The 20,008-nt window shown below is 28.7% G+C and overlaps 15 non-coding genes and 1 pseudogene across 15 annotated transcripts; all 16 read right to left on the bottom strand.

The window, feature by feature from the left end:
• Positions 1 to 836: 836 nt before the first annotated feature.
• Positions 837 to 954, bottom strand: LOC126749983 (5S ribosomal RNA). Its single transcript, XR_007665522.1, has one exon. It is a non-coding gene; the product is annotated as a 5S ribosomal RNA (ribosomal RNA).
• Positions 955 to 2,054: 1,100 nt separating this feature from the next.
• On the bottom strand, positions 2,055 to 2,172 carry LOC126749982 (5S ribosomal RNA). Its single transcript, XR_007665521.1, has one exon. It is a non-coding gene; the product is annotated as a 5S ribosomal RNA (ribosomal RNA).
• A 745-nt stretch (positions 2,173 to 2,917) lies between these two features.
• Positions 2,918 to 3,036, bottom strand: LOC126749985 (5S ribosomal RNA). The gene has a single exon (XR_007665524.1). It is a non-coding gene; the product is annotated as a 5S ribosomal RNA (ribosomal RNA).
• Positions 3,037 to 4,775: 1,739 nt separating this feature from the next.
• LOC126749981 (5S ribosomal RNA) lies at positions 4,776 to 4,893 on the bottom strand. Its single transcript, XR_007665520.1, has one exon. It is a non-coding gene; the product is annotated as a 5S ribosomal RNA (ribosomal RNA).
• A 1,097-nt stretch (positions 4,894 to 5,990) lies between these two features.
• Positions 5,991 to 6,108, bottom strand: LOC126749980 (5S ribosomal RNA). Its single transcript, XR_007665519.1, has one exon. It is a non-coding gene; the product is annotated as a 5S ribosomal RNA (ribosomal RNA).
• Positions 6,109 to 7,034: 926 nt separating this feature from the next.
• LOC126749979 (5S ribosomal RNA) lies at positions 7,035 to 7,152 on the bottom strand. The gene has a single exon (XR_007665518.1). It is a non-coding gene; the product is annotated as a 5S ribosomal RNA (ribosomal RNA).
• An 886-nt stretch (positions 7,153 to 8,038) lies between these two features.
• LOC126749978 (5S ribosomal RNA) lies at positions 8,039 to 8,156 on the bottom strand. The gene has a single exon (XR_007665517.1). It is a non-coding gene; the product is annotated as a 5S ribosomal RNA (ribosomal RNA).
• Positions 8,157 to 9,009: 853 nt separating this feature from the next.
• LOC126749977 (5S ribosomal RNA) lies at positions 9,010 to 9,127 on the bottom strand. Its single transcript, XR_007665516.1, has one exon. It is a non-coding gene; the product is annotated as a 5S ribosomal RNA (ribosomal RNA).
• Positions 9,128 to 10,226: 1,099 nt separating this feature from the next.
• LOC126749976 (5S ribosomal RNA) lies at positions 10,227 to 10,344 on the bottom strand. Its single transcript, XR_007665515.1, has one exon. It is a non-coding gene; the product is annotated as a 5S ribosomal RNA (ribosomal RNA).
• A 1,737-nt stretch (positions 10,345 to 12,081) lies between these two features.
• LOC126749990 (5S ribosomal RNA) lies at positions 12,082 to 12,199 on the bottom strand. The gene has a single exon (XR_007665528.1). It is a non-coding gene; the product is annotated as a 5S ribosomal RNA (ribosomal RNA).
• Positions 12,200 to 13,297: 1,098 nt separating this feature from the next.
• Positions 13,298 to 13,415, bottom strand: LOC126749989 (5S ribosomal RNA). Its single transcript, XR_007665527.1, has one exon. It is a non-coding gene; the product is annotated as a 5S ribosomal RNA (ribosomal RNA).
• Positions 13,416 to 14,340: 925 nt separating this feature from the next.
• On the bottom strand, positions 14,341 to 14,458 carry LOC126749988 (5S ribosomal RNA). Its single transcript, XR_007665526.1, has one exon. It is a non-coding gene; the product is annotated as a 5S ribosomal RNA (ribosomal RNA).
• Positions 14,459 to 15,557: 1,099 nt separating this feature from the next.
• On the bottom strand, positions 15,558 to 15,675 carry LOC126749986 (5S ribosomal RNA). The gene has a single exon (XR_007665525.1). It is a non-coding gene; the product is annotated as a 5S ribosomal RNA (ribosomal RNA).
• Positions 15,676 to 17,412: 1,737 nt separating this feature from the next.
• Positions 17,413 to 17,531, bottom strand: LOC126749987 (5S ribosomal RNA; annotated as a pseudogene).
• A 1,098-nt stretch (positions 17,532 to 18,629) lies between these two features.
• LOC126749984 (5S ribosomal RNA) lies at positions 18,630 to 18,748 on the bottom strand. The gene has a single exon (XR_007665523.1). It is a non-coding gene; the product is annotated as a 5S ribosomal RNA (ribosomal RNA).
• An 887-nt stretch (positions 18,749 to 19,635) lies between these two features.
• LOC126749975 (5S ribosomal RNA) lies at positions 19,636 to 19,753 on the bottom strand. The gene has a single exon (XR_007665514.1). It is a non-coding gene; the product is annotated as a 5S ribosomal RNA (ribosomal RNA).
• Positions 19,754 to 20,008: the final 255 nt, after the last annotated feature.

Genomic DNA, 20,008 nt, shown 5'->3' with positions numbered 1-20,008 from the left:
CACATCTCGTGAGAGTATTATGCACTGAATATTTTCATAAAATAGACCCTGCCCATTATATATTTCCCGGAGTGGCATTCATGTACTCTATAAGTATATAAGTATTTAGCAATATTTAAAAATTATTAAAATTGATGAGGCACTCTTAATGATCTCATATTATGCACTGAATATTTTCATAAAATAGACCCTGCCCATTATATATTTCCCGGAGTGGCATTCATGTACTCTATAAGTATATAAGTATTTAGCAATACATAAAATTATTAAAATTGATGAGAGCACTCTTAATGATCTCATATTATGCACTGAATATTTTCATAAAATAGACCCTGCCCATTATATATTTCCCGGAGTGGCATTCATGTACTCTATAAGTATATAAGTATTTAGCAATATTTAAAAATTATTAAAATTGATGAGGCACTCTTAATGATCTCATATTATGCACTGAATATTTTCATAAAATAGACCCTGCCCATTATATATTTCCCGGAGTGGCATTCATGTACTCTATAAGTATATAAGTATTTAGCAATATTTAAAAATTATTAAAATTGATGAGGCACTCTTAATGATCTCATATTATGCACTGAATATTTTCATAAAATAGACCCTGCCCATTATATATTTCCCGGAGTGGCATTCATGTACTCTATAAGTATATAAGTATTTAGCAATATTTAAAAATTATTAAAATTGATGAGGCACTCTTAATGATCTCATATTATGCACTGAATATTTTAATTAAAAAAATATTGGAAAAATATTGGTATGTAAAATAACTGTAGGGGTGTGTTTAGAAGCATTAAAAAAAAAAAAAAAAAAAAAAAAAAAGACAACAGCACGTGGTGTTCCCAAGCGGTCACCCATCCAAGTACTAACCACGCCCGACGCTGCTTGACTTCGGTGATCGGACGAGAACCGGTATATCAGCGTGGTATGGCCGTTGCCCATTATATATTTCCCGGAGTGGCATTCATGTACTCTATAAGTATATAAGTATTTAGCAATACATAAAATTATTAAAATTGATGAGAGCACTCTTAATGATCTCATATTATGCACTGAATATTTTAATAAAAAAAATATTGAAAAAATATTGGTATGTAAAATAACTGTAGGGGTGTGTTTAGAAGCATTAAAAAAAAAAAAAAAAAAAAAAAAATATTATATATTTCCCAGAGTGGCATTCATGTACTCTATAAGTATATAAGTATTTAGCAATACATAAAATTATTAAAATTGATGAGGCACTCTTAATGATCTCATATTATGCACTGAATATTTTCATAAAATAGACCCTGCCCATTATATATTTCCCGGAGTGGCATTCATGTACTCTATAAGTATATAAGTATTTAGCAATACATAAAATTATTAAAATTGATGAGAGCACTCTTAATGATCTCATATTATGCACTGAATATTTGAATATTTTAATTTTAATAAAAAAAAATATTGGTATATATACTTAAAATTATTAAAATTGATGAGAGCACTCTTAATGATCTCATATTATGCACTGAATATTTTCATAAAATAGACCCTGCCCATTATATATTTCCCGGAGTGGCATTCATGTACTCTATAAGTATATAAGTATTTAGCAATACATAAAATTATTAAAATTGATGAGAGCACTCTTAATGATCTCATATTATGCACTGAATATTTTCATAAAATAGACCCTGCCCATTATATATTTCCCGGAGTGGCATTCATGTACTCTATAAGTATATAAGTATTTAGCAATATTTAAAAATTATTAAAATTGATGAGGCACTCTTAATGATCTCATATTATGCACTGAATATTTTCATAAAATAGACCCTGCCCATTATATATTTCCCGGAGTGGCATTCATGTACTCTATAAGTATATAAGTATTTAGCAATATTTAAAAATTATTAAAATTGATGAGGCACTCTTAATGATCTCATATTATGCACTGAATATTTTAATTAAAAAAATATTGGAAAAATATTGGTATGTAAAATAACTGTAGGGGTGTGTTTAGAAGCATTAAAAAAAAAAAAAAAAAAAAAAAAAAAAGACAACAGCACGTGGTGTTCCCAAGCGGTCACCCATCCAAGTACTAACCACGCCCGACGCTGCTTGACTTCGGTGATCGGACGAGAACCGGTATATCAGCGTGGTATGGCCGTTGCCCATTATATATTTCCCGGAGTGGCATTCATGTACTCTATAAGTATATAAGTATTTAGCAATACATAAAATTATTAAAATTGATGAGAGCACTCTTAATGATCTCATATTATGCACTGAATATTTGAATATTTTAATTTTAATAAAAAAAAATATTGGTATATATACTTAAAATTATTAAAATTGATGAGAGCACTCTTAATGATCTCATATTATGCACTGAATATTTTCATAAAATAGACCCTGCCCATTATATATTTCCCGGAGTGGCATTCATGTACTCTATAAGTATATAAGTATTTAGCAATACATAAAATTATTAAAATTGATGAGAGCACTCTTAATGATCTCATATTATGCACTGAATATTTTCATAAAATAGACCCTGCCCATTATATATTTCCCGGAGTGGCATTCATGTACTCTATAAGTATATAAGTATTTAGCAATATTTAAAAATTATTAAAATTGATGAGGCACTCTTAATGATCTCATATTATGCACTGAATATTTTCATAAAATAGACCCTGCCCATTATATATTTCCCGGAGTGGCATTCATGTACTCTATAAGTATATAAGTATTTAGCAATATTTAAAAATTATTAAAATTGATGAGGCACTCTTAATGATCTCATATTATGCACTGAATATTTTAATTAAAAAAATATTGGAAAAATATTGGTATGTAAAATAACTGTAGGGGTGTGTTTAGAAGCATTAAAAAAAAAAAAAAAAAAAAAAAAAAAAGACAACAGCACGTGGTGTTCCCAAGCGGTCACCCATCCAAGTACTAACCCACGCCCGACGCTGCTTGACTTCGGTGATCGGACGAGAACCGGTATATCAGCGTGGTATGGCCGTTGCCCATTATATATTTCCCGGAGTGGCATTCATGTACTCTATAAGTATATAAGTATTTAGCAATACATAAAATTATTAAAATTGATGAGAGCACTCTTAATGATCTCATATTATGCACTGAATATTTGAATATTTTAATTTTAATAAAAAAAAATATTGGTATATATACTTAAAATTATTAAAATTGATGAGAGCACTCTTAATGATCTCATATTATGCACTGAATATTTTCATAAAATAGACCCTGCCCATTATATATTTCCCGGAGTGGCATTCATGTACTCTATAAGTATATAAGTATTTAGCAATACATAAAATTATTAAAATTGATGAGAGCACTCTTAATGATCTCATATTATGCACTGAATATTTTCATAAAATAGACCCTGCCCATTATATATTTCCCGGAGTGGCATTCATGTACTCTATAAGTATATAAGTATTTAGCAATATTTAAAAATTATTAAAATTGATGAGGCACTCTTAATGATCTCATATTATGCACTGAATATTTTCATAAAATAGACCCTGCCCATTATATATTTCCCGGAGTGGCATTCATGTACTCTATAAGTATATAAGTATTTAGCAATATTTAAAAATTATTAAAATTGATGAGGCACTCTTAATGATCTCATATTATGCACTGAATATTTTCATAAAATAGACCCTGCCCATTATATATTTCCCGGAGTGGCATTCATGTACTCTATAAGTATATAAGTATTTAGCAATACATAAAATTATTAAAATTGATGAGAGCACTCTTAATGATCTCATATTATGCACTGAATATTTTCATAAAATAGACCCTGCCCATTATATATTTCCCGGAGTGGCATTCATGTACTCTATAAGTATATAAGTATTTAGCAATATTTAAAAATTATTAAAATTGATGAGGCACTCTTAATGATCTCATATTATGCACTGAATATTTTCATAAAATAGACCCCTGCCCATTATATATTTCCCGGAGTGGCATTCATGTACTCTATAAGTATATAAGTATTTAGCAATATTTAAAAATTATTAAAATTGATGAGGCACTCTTAATGATCTCATATTATGCACTGAATATTTTCATAAAATAGACCCTGCCCATTATATATTTCCCGGAGTGGCATTCATGTACTCTATAAGTATATAAGTATTTAGCAATACATAAAATTATTAAAATTGATGAGAGCACTCTTAATGATCTCATATTATGCACTGAATATTTTCATAAAATAGACCCTGCCCATTATATATTTCCCGGAGTGGCATTCATGTACTCTATAAGTATATAAGTATTTAGCAATATTTAAAAATTATTAAAATTGATGAGGCACTCTTAATGATCTCATATTATGCACTGAATATTTTCATAAAATAGACCCTGCCCATTATATATTTCCCGGAGTGGCATTCATGTACTCTATAAGTATATAAGTATTTAGCAATATTTAAAAATTATTAAAATTGATGAGGCACTCTTAATGATCTCATATTATGCACTGAATATTTTCATAAAATAGACCCTGCCCATTATATATTTCCCGGAGTGGCATTCATGTACTCTATAAGTATATAAGTATTTAGCAATATTTAAAAATTATTAAAATTGATGAGGCACTCTTAATGATCTCATATTATGCACTGAATATTTTAATTAAAAAAATATTGGAAAAATATTGGTATGTAAAATAACTGTAGGGGTGTGTTTAGAAGCATTAAAAAAAAAAAAAAAAAAAAAAAAAAAGACAACAGCACGTGGTGTTCCCAAGCGGTCACCCATCCAAGTACTAACCACGCCCGACGCTGCTTGACTTCGGTGATCGGACGAGAACCGGTATATCAGCGTGGTATGGCCGTTGCCCATTATATATTTCCCGGAGTGGCATTCATGTACTCTATAAGTATATAAGTATTTAGCAATACATAAAATTATTAAAATTGATGAGAGCACTCTTAATGATCTCATATTATGCACTGAATATTTTAATAAAAAAAATATTGAAAAAATATTGGTATGTAAAATAACTGTAGGGGTGTGTTTAGAAGCATTAAAAAAAAAAAAAAAAAAAAAAATATTATATATTTCCCAGAGTGGCATTCATGTACTCTATAAGTATATAAGTATTTAGCAATACATAAAATTATTAAAATTGATGAGGCACTCTTAATGATCTCATATTATGCACTGAATATTTTCATAAAATAGACCCTGCCCATTATATATTTCCCGGAGTGGCATTCATGTACTCTATAAGTATATAAGTATTTAGCAATACATAAAATTATTAAAATTGATGAGAGCACTCTTAATGATCTCATATTATGCACTGAATATTTGAATATTTTAATTTTAATAAAAAAAAATATTGGTATATATACTTAAAATTATTAAAATTGATGAGAGCACTCTTAATGATCTCATATTATGCACTGAATATTTTCATAAAATAGACCCTGCCCATTATATATTTCCCGGAGTGGCATTCATGTACTCTATAAGTATATAAGTATTTAGCAATACATAAAATTATTAAAATTGATGAGAGCACTCTTAATGATCTCATATTATGCACTGAATATTTTCATAAAATAGACCCTGCCCATTATATATTTCCCGGAGTGGCATTCATGTACTCTATAAGTATATAAGTATTTAGCAATATTTAAAAATTATTAAAATTGATGAGGCACTCTTAATGATCTCATATTATGCACTGAATATTTTCATAAAATAGACCCTGCCCATTATATATTTCCCGGAGTGGCATTCATGTACTCTATAAGTATATAAGTATTTAGCAATATTTAAAAATTATTAAAATTGATGAGGCACTCTTAATGATCTCATATTATGCACTGAATATTTTAATTAAAAAAATATTGGAAAAATATTGGTATGTAAAATAACTGTAGGGGTGTGTTTAGAAGCATTAAAAAAAAAAAAAAAAAAAAAAAAAAAGACAACAGCACGTGGTGTTCCCAAGCGGTCACCCATCCAAGTACTAACCACGCCCGACGCTGCTTGACTTCGGTGATCGGACGAGAACCGGTATATCAGCGTGGTATGGCCGTTGCCCATTATATATTTCCCGGAGTGGCATTCATGTACTCTATAAGTATATAAGTATTTAGCAATACTTAAAATTATTAAAATTGATGAGAGCACTCTTAATGATCTCATATTATGCACTGAATATTTTAATTAAAAAAATATTGGAAAAATATTGGTATGTAAAATAACTGTAGGGGTGTGTTTAGAAGCATTAAAAAAAAAAAAAAAAAAAAAAAAATATTATATATTTCCCAGAGTGGCATTCATGTACTCTATAAGTATATAAGTATTTAGCAATACATAAAATTATTAAAATTGATGAGGCACTCTTAATGATCTCATATTATGCACTGAATATTTTCATAAAATAGACCCTGCCCATTATATATTTCCCGGAGTGGCATTCATGTACTCTATAAGTATATAAGTATTTAGCAATATTTAAAAATTATTAAAATTGATGAGGCACTCTTAATGATCTCATATTATGCACTGAATATTTTAATTAAAAAAATATTGGAAAAATATTGGTATGTAAAATAACTGTAGGGGTGTGTTTAGAAGCATTAAAAAAAAAAAAAAAAAAAAAAAAATATTATATATTTCCCAGAGTGGCATTCATGTACTCTATAAGTATATAAGTATTTAGCAATATTTAAAAATTATTAAAATTGATGAGGCACTCTTAATGATCTCATATTATGCACTGAATATTTTCATAAAATAGACCCTGCCCATTATATATTTCCCGGAGTGGCATTCATGTACTCTATAAGTATATAAGTATTTAGCAATATTTAAAAATTATTAAAATTGATGAGGCACTCTTAATGATCTCATATTATGCACTGAATATTTTAATTAAAAAAATATTGGAAAAATATTGGTATGTAAAATAACTGTAGGGGTGTGTTTAGAAGCATTAAAAAAAAAAAAAAAAAAAAAAAAAAAGACAACAGCACGTGGTGTTCCCAAGCGGTCACCCATCCAAGTACTAACCACGCCCGACGCTGCTTGACTTCGGTGATCGGACGAGAACCGGTATATCAGCGTGGTATGGCCGTTGCCCATTATATATTTCCCGGAGTGGCATTCATGTACTCTATAAGTATATAAGTATTTAGCAATACATAAAATTATTAAAATTGATGAGAGCACTCTTAATGATCTCATATTATGCACTGAATATTTGAATATTTTAATTTTAATAAAAAAAAATATTGGTATATATACTTAAAATTATTAAAATTGATGAGAGCACTCTTAATGATCTCATATTATGCACTGAATATTTTCATAAAATAGACCCTGCCCATTATATATTTCCCGGAGTGGCATTCATGTACTCTATAAGTATATAAGTATTTAGCAATACATAAAATTATTAAAATTGATGAGAGCACTCTTAATGATCTCATATTATGCACTGAATATTTTCATAAAATAGACCCTGCCCATTATATATTTCCCGGAGTGGCATTCATGTACTCTATAAGTATATAAGTATTTAGCAATACATAAAATTATTAAAATTGATGAGAGCACTCTTAATGATCTCATATTATGCACTGAATATTTTCATAAAATAGACCCTGCCCATTATATATTTCCCGGAGTGGCATTCATGTACTCTATAAGTATATAAGTATTTAGCAATATTTAAAAATTATTAAAATTGATGAGGCACTCTTAATGATCTCATATTATGCACTGAATATTTTCATAAAATAGACCCTGCCCATTATATATTTCCCGGAGTGGCATTCATGTACTCTATAAGTATATAAGTATTTAGCAATATTTAAAAATTATTAAAATTGATGAGGCACTCTTAATGATCTCATATTATGCACTGAATATTTTAATTAAAAAAATATTGGAAAAATATTGGTATGTAAAATAACTGTAGGGGTGTGTTTAGAAGCATTAAAAAAAAAAAAAAAAAAAAAAAAAAAGACAACAGCACGTGGTGTTCCCAAGCGGTCACCCATCCAAGTACTAACCACGCCCGACGCTGCTTGACTTCGGTGATCGGACGAGAACCGGTATATCAGCGTGGTATGGCCGTTGCCCATTATATATTTCCCGGAGTGGCATTCATGTACTCTATAAGTATATAAGTATTTAGCAATACTTAAAATTATTAAAATTGATGAGAGCACTCTTAATGATCTCATATTATGCACTGAATATTTTAATTAAAAAAATATTGGAAAAATATTGGTATGTAAAATAACTGTAGGGGTGTGTTTAGAAGCATTAAAAAAAAAAAAAAAAAAAAAAAAATATTATATATTTCCCAGAGTGGCATTCATGTACTCTATAAGTATATAAGTATTTAGCAATACATAAAATTATTAAAATTGATGAGGCACTCTTAATGATCTCATATTATGCACTGAATATTTTCATAAAATAGACCCTGCCCATTATATATTTCCCGGAGTGGCATTCATGTACTCTATAAGTATATAAGTATTTAGCAATATTTAAAAATTATTAAAATTGATGAGGTACTCTTAATGATCTCATATTATGCACTGAATATTTTCATAAAATAGACCCTGCCCATTATATATTTCCCGGAGTGGCATTCATGTACTCTATAAGTATATAAGTATTTAGCAATATTTAAAAATTATTAAAATTGATGAGGCACTCTTAATGATCTCATATTATGCACTGAATATTTTCATAAAATAGACCCTGCCCATTATATATTTCCCGGAGTGGCATTCATGTACTCTATAAGTATATAAGTATTTAGCAATATTTAAAAATTATTAAAATTGATGAGGCACTCTTAATGATCTCATATTATGCACTGAATATTTTAATTAAAAAAATATTGGAAAAATATTGGTATGTAAAATAACTGTAGGGGTGTGTTTAGAAGCATTAAAAAAAAAAAAAAAAAAAAAAAAAAGACAACAGCACGTGGTGTTCCCAAGCGGTCACCCATCCAAGTACTAACCACGCCCGACGCTGCTTGACTTCGGTGATCGGACGAGAACCGGTATATCAGCGTGGTATGGCCGTTGCCCATTATATATTTCCCGGAGTGGCATTCATGTACTCTATAAGTATATAAGTATTTAGCAATACATAAAATTATTAAAATTGATGAGAGCACTCTTAATGATCTCATATTATGCACTGAATATTTTAATAAAAAAAATATTGAAAAAATATTGGTATGTAAAATAACTGTAGGGGTGTGTTTAGAAGCATTAAAAAAAAAAAAAAAAAAAAAAAATATTATATATTTCCCAGAGTGGCATTCATGTACTCTATAAGTATATAAGTATTTAGCAATACATAAAATTATTAAAATTGATGAGGCACTCTTAATGATCTCATATTATGCACTGAATATTTTCATAAAATAGACCCTGCCCATTATATATTTCCCGGAGTGGCATTCATGTACTCTATAAGTATATAAGTATTTAGCAATACATAAAATTATTAAAATTGATGAGAGCACTCTTAATGATCTCATATTATGCACTGAATATTTGAATATTTTAATTTTAATAAAAAAAAATATTGGTATATATACTTAAAATTATTAAAATTGATGAGAGCACTCTTAATGATCTCATATTATGCACTGAATATTTTCATAAAATAGACCCTGCCCATTATATATTTCCCGGAGTGGCATTCATGTACTCTATAAGTATATAAGTATTTAGCAATACATAAAATTATTAAAATTGATGAGAGCACTCTTAATGATCTCATATTATGCACTGAATATTTTCATAAAATAGACCCTGCCCATTATATATTTCCCGGAGTGGCATTCATGTACTCTATAAGTATATAAGTATTTAGCAATATTTAAAAATTATTAAAATTGATGAGGCACTCTTAATGATCTCATATTATGCACTGAATATTTTCATAAAATAGACCCTGCCCATTATATATTTCCCGGAGTGGCATTCATGTACTCTATAAGTATATAAGTATTTAGCAATATTTAAAAATTATTAAAATTGATGAGGCACTCTTAATGATCTCATATTATGCACTGAATATTTTAATTAAAAAAATATTGGAAAAATATTGGTATGTAAAATAACTGTAGGGGTGTGTTTAGAAGCATTAAAAAAAAAAAAAAAAAAAAAAAAAAAAGACAACAGCACGTGGTGTTCCCAAGCGGTCACCCATCCAAGTACTAACCACGCCCGACGCTGCTTGACTTCGGTGATCGGACGAGAACCGGTATATCAGCGTGGTATGGCCGTTGCCCATTATATATTTCCCGGAGTGGCATTCATGTACTCTATAAGTATATAAGTATTTAGCAATACATAAAATTATTAAAATTGATGAGAGCACTCTTAATGATCTCATATTATGCACTGAATATTTGAATATTTTAATTTTAATAAAAAAAAATATTGGTATATATACTTAAAATTATTAAAATTGATGAGAGCACTCTTAATGATCTCATATTATGCACTGAATATTTTCATAAAATAGACCCTGCCCATTATATATTTCCCGGAGTGGCATTCATGTACTCTATAAGTATATAAGTATTTAGCAATACATAAAATTATTAAAATTGATGAGAGCACTCTTAATGATCTCATATTATGCACTGAATATTTTCATAAAATAGACCCTGCCCATTATATATTTCCCGGAGTGGCATTCATGTACTCTATAAGTATATAAGTATTTAGCAATATTTAAAAATTATTAAAATTGATGAGGCACTCTTAATGATCTCATATTATGCACTGAATATTTTCATAAAATAGACCCTGCCCATTATATATTTCCCGGAGTGGCATTCATGTACTCTATAAGTATATAAGTATTTAGCAATATTTAAAAATTATTAAAATTGATGAGGCACTCTTAATGATCTCATATTATGCACTGAATATTTTCATAAAATAGACCCTGCCCATTATATATTTCCCGGAGTGGCATTCATGTACTCTATAAGTATATAAGTATTTAGCAATACATAAAATTATTAAAATTGATGAGAGCACTCTTAATGATCTCATATTATGCACTGAATATTTTCATAAAATAGACCCTGCCCATTATATATTTCCCGGAGTGGCATTCATGTACTCTATAAGTATATAAGTATTTAGCAATATTTAAAAATTATTAAAATTGATGAGGCACTCTTAATGATCTCATATTATGCACTGAATATTTTCATAAAATAGACCCTGCCCATTATATATTTCCCGGAGTGGCATTCATGTACTCTATAAGTATATAAGTATTTAGCAATATTTAAAAATTATTAAAATTGATGAGGCACTCTTAATGATCTCATATTATGCACTGAATATTTTCATAAAATAGACCCTGCCCATTATATATTTCCCGGAGTGGCATTCATGTACTCTATAAGTATATAAGTATTTAGCAATACATAAAATTATTAAAATTGATGAGAGCACTCTTAATGATCTCATATTATGCACTGAATATTTTCATAAAATAGACCCTGCCCATTATATATTTCCCGGAGTGGCATTCATGTACTCTATAAGTATATAAGTATTTAGCAATATTTAAAAATTATTAAAATTGATGAGGCACTCTTAATGATCTCATATTATGCACTGAATATTTTCATAAAATAGACCCTGCCCATTATATATTTCCCGGAGTGGCATTCATGTACTCTATAAGTATATAAGTATTTAGCAATATTTAAAAATTATTAAAATTGATGAGGCACTCTTAATGATCTCATATTATGCACTGAATATTTTCATAAAATAGACCCTGCCCATTATATATTTCCCGGAGTGGCATTCATGTACTCTATAAGTATATAAGTATTTAGCAATATTTAAAAATTATTAAAATTGATGAGGCACTCTTAATGATCTCATATTATGCACTGAATATTTTAATTAAAAAAATATTGGAAAAATATTGGTATGTAAAATAACTGTAGGGGTGTGTTTAGAAGCATTAAAAAAAAAAAAAAAAAAAAAAAAAAGACAACAGCACGTGGTGTTCCCAAGCGGTCACCCATCCAAGTACTAACCACGCCCGACGCTGCTTGACTTCGGTGATCGGACGAGAACCGGTATATCAGCGTGGTATGGCCGTTGCCCATTATATATTTCCCGGAGTGGCATTCATGTACTCTATAAGTATATAAGTATTTAGCAATACATAAAATTATTAAAATTGATGAGAGCACTCTTAATGATCTCATATTATGCACTGAATATTTTAATAAAAAAAATATTGAAAAAATATTGGTATGTAAAATAACTGTAGGGGTGTGTTTAGAAGCATTAAAAAAAAAAAAAAAAAAAAAAAATATTATATATTTCCCAGAGTGGCATTCATGTACTCTATAAGTATATAAGTATTTAGCAATACATAAAATTATTAAAATTGATGAGGCACTCTTAATGATCTCATATTATGCACTGAATATTTTCATAAAATAGACCCTGCCCATTATATATTTCCCGGAGTGGCATTCATGTACTCTATAAGTATATAAGTATTTAGCAATACATAAAATTATTAAAATTGATGAGAGCACTCTTAATGATCTCATATTATGCACTGAATATTTGAATATTTTAATTTTAATAAAAAAAAATATTGGTATATATACTTAAAATTATTAAAATTGATGAGAGCACTCTTAATGATCTCATATTATGCACTGAATATTTTCATAAAATAGACCCTGCCCATTATATATTTCCCGGAGTGGCATTCATGTACTCTATAAGTATATAAGTATTTAGCAATACATAAAATTATTAAAATTGATGAGAGCACTCTTAATGATCTCATATTATGCACTGAATATTTTCATAAAATAGACCCTGCCCATTATATATTTCCCGGAGTGGCATTCATGTACTCTATAAGTATATAAGTATTTAGCAATATTTAAAAATTATTAAAATTGATGAGGCACTCTTAATGATCTCATATTATGCACTGAATATTTTCATAAAATAGACCCTGCCCATTATATATTTCCCGGAGTGGCATTCATGTACTCTATAAGTATATAAGTATTTAGCAATATTTAAAAATTATTAAAATTGATGAGGCACTCTTAATGATCTCATATTATGCACTGAATATTTTAATTAAAAAAATATTGGAAAAATATTGGTATGTAAAATAACTGTAGGGGTGTGTTTAGAAGCATTAAAAAAAAAAAAAAAAAAAAAAAAAAAGACAACAGCACGTGGTGTTCCCAAGCGGTCACCCATCCAAGTACTAACCACGCCCGACGCTGCTTGACTTCGGTGATCGGACGAGAACCGGTATATCAGCGTGGTATGGCCGTTGCCCATTATATATTTCCCGGAGTGGCATTCATGTACTCTATAAGTATATAAGTATTTAGCAATACTTAAAATTATTAAAATTGATGAGAGCACTCTTAATGATCTCATATTATGCACTGAATATTTTAATTAAAAAAATATTGGAAAAATATTGGTATGTAAAATAACTGTAGGGGTGTGTTTAGAAGCATTAAAAAAAAAAAAAAAAAAAAAAAAATATTATATATTTCCCAGAGTGGCATTCATGTACTCTATAAGTATATAAGTATTTAGCAATACATAAAATTATTAAAATTGATGAGGCACTCTTAATGATCTCATATTATGCACTGAATATTTTCATAAAATAGACCCTGCCCATTATATATTTCCCGGAGTGGCATTCATGTACTCTATAAGTATATAAGTATTTAGCAATATTTAAAAATTATTAAAATTGATGAGGCACTCTTAATGATCTCATATTATGCACTGAATATTTTAATTAAAAAAATATTGGAAAAATATTGGTATGTAAAATAACTGTAGGGGTGTGTTTAGAAGCATTAAAAAAAAAAAAAAAAAAAAAAAAATATTATATATTTCCCAGAGTGGCATTCATGTACTCTATAAGTATATAAGTATTTAGCAATATTTAAAAATTATTAAAATTGATGAGGCACTCTTAATGATCTCATATTATGCACTGAATATTTTCATAAAATAGACCCTGCCCATTATATATTTCCCGGAGTGGCATTCATGTACTCTATAAGTATATAAGTATTTAGCAATATTTAAAAATTATTAAAATTGATGAGGCACTCTTAATGATCTCATATTATGCACTGAATATTTTAATTAAAAAAATATTGGAAAAATATTGGTATGTAAAATAACTGTAGGGGTGTGTTTAGAAGCATTAAAAAAAAAAAAAAAAAAAAAAAAAAGACAACAGCACGTGGTGTTCCCAAGCGGTCACCCATCCAAGTACTAACCACGCCCGACGCTGCTTGACTTCGGTGATCGGACGAGAACCGGTATATCAGCGTGGTATGGCCGTTGCCCATTATATATTTCCCGGAGTGGCATTCATGTACTCTATAAGTATATAAGTATTTAGCAATACATAAAATTATTAAAATTGATGAGAGCACTCTTAATGATCTCATATTATGCACTGAATATTTTAATAAAAAAAATATTGAAAAAATATTGGTATGTAAAATAACTGTAGGGGTGTGTTTAGAAGCATTAAAAAAAAAAAAAAAAAAAAAAAAATATTATATATTTCCCAGAGTGGCATTCATGTACTCTATAAGTATATAAGTATTTAGCAATACATAAAATTATTAAAATTGATGAGGCACTCTTAATGATCTCATATTATGCACTGAATATTTTCATAAAATAGACCCTGCCCATTATATATTTCCCGGAGTGGCATTCATGTACTCTATAAGTATATAAGTATTTAGCAATACATAAAATTATTAAAATTGATGAGAGCACTCTTAATGATCTCATATTATGCACTGAATATTTGAATATTTTAATTTTAATAAAAAAAAATATTGGTATATATACTTAAAATTATTAAAATTGATGAGAGCACTCTTAATGATCTCATATTATGCACTGAATATTTTCATAAAATAGACCCTGCCCATTATATATTTCCCGGAGTGGCATTCATGTACTCTATAAGTATATAAGTATTTAGCAATACATAAAATTATTAAAATTGATGAGAGCACTCTTAATGATCTCATATTATGCACTGAATATTTTCATAAAATAGACCCTGCCCATTATATATTTCCCGGAGTGGCATTCATGTACTCTATAAGTATATAAGTATTTAGCAATATTTAAAAATTATTAAAATTGATGAGGCACTCTTAATGATCTCATATTATGCACTGAATATTTTCATAAAATAGACCCTGCCCATTATATATTTCCCGGAGTGGCATTCATGTACTCTATAAGTATATAAGTATTTAGCAATATTTAAAAATTATTAAAATTGATGAGGCACTCTTAATGATCTCATATTATGCACTGAATATTTTAATTAAAAAAATATTGGAAAAATATTGGTATGTAAAATAACTGTAGGGGTGTGTTTAGAAGCATTAAAAAAAAAAAAAAAAAAAAAAAAAAAGACAACAGCACGTGGTGTTCCCAAGCGGTCACCCATCCAAGTACTAACCACGCCCGACGCTGCTTGACTTCGGTGATCGGACGAGAACCGGTATATCAGCGTGGTATGGCCGTTGCCCATTATATATTTCCCGGAGTGGCATTCATGTACTCTATAAGTATATAAGTATTTAGCAATACATAAAATTATTAAAATTGATGAGAGCACTCTTAATGATCTCATATTATGCACTGAATATTTGAATATTTTAATTTTAATAAAAAAAAATATTGGTATATATACTTAAAATTATTAAAATTGATGAGAGCACTCTTAATGATCTCATATTATGCACTGAATATTTTCATAAAATAGACCCTGCCCATTATATATTTCCCGGAGTGGCATTCATGTACTCTATAAGTATATAAGTATTTAGCAATACATAAAATTATTAAAATTGATGAGAGCACTCTTAATGATCTCATATTATGCACTGAATATTTTCATAAAATAGACCCTGCCCATTATATATTTCCCGGAGTGGCATTCATGTACTCTATAAGTATATAAGTATTTAGCAATATTTAAAAATTATTAAAATTGATGAGGCACTCTTAATGATCTCATATTATGCACTGAATATTTTCATAAAATAGACCCTGCCCATTATATATTTCCCGGAGTGGCATTCATGTACTCTATAAGTATATAAGTATTTAGCAATATTTAAAAATTATTAAAATTGATGAGGCACTCTTAATGATCTCATATTATGCACTGAATATTTTCATAAAATAGACCCTGCCCATTATATATTTCCCGGAGTGGCATTCATGTACTCTATAAGTATATAAGTATTTAGCAATACATAAAATTATTAAAATTGATGAGAGCACTCTTAATGATCTCATATTATGCACTGAATATTTTCATAAAATAGACCCTGCCCATTATATATTTCCCGGAGTGGCATTCATGTACTCTATAAGTATATAAGTATTTAGCAATATTTAAAAATTATTAAAATTGATGAGGCACTCTTAATGATCTCATATTATGCACTGAATATTTTCATAAAATAGACCCTGCCCATTATATATTTCCCGGAGTGGCATTCATGTACTCTATAAGTATATAAGTATTTAGCAATATTTAAAAATTATTAAAATTGATGAGGCACTCTTAATGATCTCATATTATGCACTGAATATTTTCATAAAATAGACCCTGCCCATTATATATTTCCCGGAGTGGCATTCATGTACTCTATAAGTATATAAGTATTTAGCAATACATAAAATTATTAAAATTGATGAGAGCACTCTTAATGATCTCATATTATGCACTGAATATTTTCATAAAATAGACCCTGCCCATTATATATTTCCCGGAGTGGCATTCATGTACTCTATAAGTATATAAGTATTTAGCAATATTTAAAAATTATTAAAATTGATGAGGCACTCTTAATGATCTCATATTATGCACTGAATATTTTCATAAAATAGACCCTGCCCATTATATATTTCCCGGAGTGGCATTCATGTACTCTATAAGTATATAAGTATTTAGCAATATTTAAAAATTATTAAAATTGATGAGGCACTCTTAATGATCTCATATTATGCACTGAATATTTTCATAAAATAGACCCTGCCCATTATATATTTCCCGGAGTGGCATTCATGTACTCTATAAGTATATAAGTATTTAGCAATATTTAAAAATTATTAAAATTGATGAGGCACTCTTAATGATCTCATATTATGCACTGAATATTTTAATTAAAAAAATATTGGAAAAATATTGGTATGTAAAATAACTGTAGGGGTGTGTTTAGAAGCATTAAAAAAAAAAAAAAAAAAAAAAAAAAGACAACAGCACGTGGTGTTCCCAAGCGGGTCACCCATCCAAGTACTAACCACGCCCGACGCTGCTTGACTTCGGTGATCGGACGAGTACCGGTATATCAGCGTGGTATGGCCGTTGCCCATTATATATTTCCCGGAGTGGCATTCATGTACTCTATAAGTATATAAGTATTTAGCAATACATAAAATTATTAAAATTGATGAGAGCACTCTTAATGATCTCATATTATGCACTGAATATTTTAATAAAAAAAATATTGAAAAAATATTGGTATGTAAAATAACTGTAGGGGTGTGTTTAGAAGCATTAAAAAAAAAAAAAAAAAAAAAAAATATTATATATTTCCCAGAGTGGCATTCATGTACTCTATAAGTATATAAGTATTTAGCAATACATAAAATTATTAAAATTGATGAGGCACTCTTAATGATCTCATATTATGCACTGAATATTTTCATAAAATAGACCCTGCCCATTATATATTTCCCGGAGTGGCATTCATGTACTCTATAAGTATATAAGTATTTAGCAATACATAAAATTATTAAAATTGATGAGAGCACTCTTAATGATCTCATATTATGCACTGAATATTTGAATATTTTAATTTTAATAAAAAAAAATATTGGTATATATACTTAAAATTATTAAAATTGATGAGAGCACTCTTAATGATCTCATATTATGCACTGAATATTTTCATAAAATAGACCCTGCCCATTATATATTTCCCGGAGTGGCATTCATGTACTCTATAAGTATATAAGTATTTAGCAATACATAAAATTATTAAAATTGATGAGAGCACTCTTAATGATCTCATATTATGCACTGAATATTTTCATAAAATAGACCCTGCCCATTATATATTTCCCGGAGTGGCATTCATGTACTCTATAAGTATATAAGTATTTAGCAATATTTAAAAATTATTAAAATTGATGAGGCACTCTTAATGATCTCATATTATGCACTGAATATTTTCATAAAATAGACCCTGCCCATTATATATTTCCCGGAGTGGCATTCATGTACTCTATAAGTATATAAGTATTTAGCAATATTTAAAAATTATTAAAATTGATGAGGCACTCTTAATGATCTCATATTATGCACTGAATATTTTAATTAAAAAAATATTGGAAAAATATTGGTATGTAAAATAACTGTAGGGGTGTGTTTAGAAGCATTAAAAAAAAAAAAAAAAAAAAAAAAAAAGACAACAGCACGTGGTGTTCCCAAGCGGTCACCCATCCAAGTACTAACCCACGCCCGACGCTGCTTGACTTCGGTGATCGGACGAGAACCGGTATATCAGCGTGGTATGGCCGTTGCCCATTATATATTTCCCGGAGTGGCATTCATGTACTCTATAAGTATATAAGTATTTAGCAATACATAAAATTATTAAAATTGATGAGAGCACTCTTAATGATCTCATATTATGCACTGAATATTTGAATATTTTAATTTTAATAAAAAAAAATATTGGTATATATACTTAAAATTATTAAAATTGATGAGAGCACTCTTAATGATCTCATATTATGCACTGAATATTTTCATAAAATAGACCCTGCCCATTATATATTTCCCGGAGTGGCATTCATGTACTCTATAAGTATATAAGTATTTAGCAATACATAAAATTATTAAAATTGATGAGAGCACTCTTAATGATCTCATATTATGCACTGAATATTTTCATAAAATAGACCCTGCCCATTATATATTTCCCGGAGTGGCATTCATGTACTCTATAAGTATATAAGTATTTAGCAATATTTAAAAATTATTAAAATTGATGAGGCACTCTTAATGATCTCATATTATGCACTGAATATTTTCATAAAATAGACCCTGCCCATTATATATTTCCCGGAGTGGCATTCATGTACTCTATAAGTATATAAGTATTTAGCAATATTTAAAAATTATTAAAATTGATGAGGCACTCTTAATGATCTCATATTATGCACTGAATATTTTCATAAAATAGACCCTGCCCATTATATATTTCCCGGAGTGGCATTCATGTACTCTATAAGTATATAAGTATTTAGCAATATTTAAAAATTATTAAAATTGATGAGGCACTCTTAATGATCTCATATTATGCACTGAATATTTTAATTAAAAAAATATTGGAAAAATATTGGTATGTAAAATAACTGTAGGGGTGTGTTTAGAAGCATTAAAAAAAAAAAAAAAAAAAAAAAAAAAAGACAACAGCACGTGGTGTTCCCAAGCGGTCACCCATCCAAGTACTAACCACGCCCGACGCTGCTTGACTTCGGTGATCGGACGAGAACCGGTATATCAGCGTGGTATGGCCGTTGCCCATTATATATTTCCCGGAGTGGCATTCATGTACTCTATAAGTATATAAGTATTTAGCAATACTTAAAATTATTAAAATTGATGAGAGCACTCTTAATGATCTCATATTATGCACTGAATATTTTAATTAAAAAAATATTGGAAAAATATTGGTATGTAAAATAACTGTAGGGGTGTGTTTAGAAGCATTAAAAAAAAAAAAAAAAAAAAAAAAATATTATATATTTCCCAGAGTGGCATACTCTCACGAGATGTG

This window comes from Anthonomus grandis, unplaced genomic scaffold (assembly GCF_022605725.1).
Source record: "Anthonomus grandis grandis unplaced genomic scaffold, icAntGran1.3 ctg00000989.1, whole genome shotgun sequence".
NCBI lineage: Eukaryota > Metazoa > Arthropoda > Insecta > Coleoptera > Curculionidae > Anthonomus > Anthonomus grandis.
This window is presented reverse-complemented; position numbering and strand designations above follow the sequence as displayed.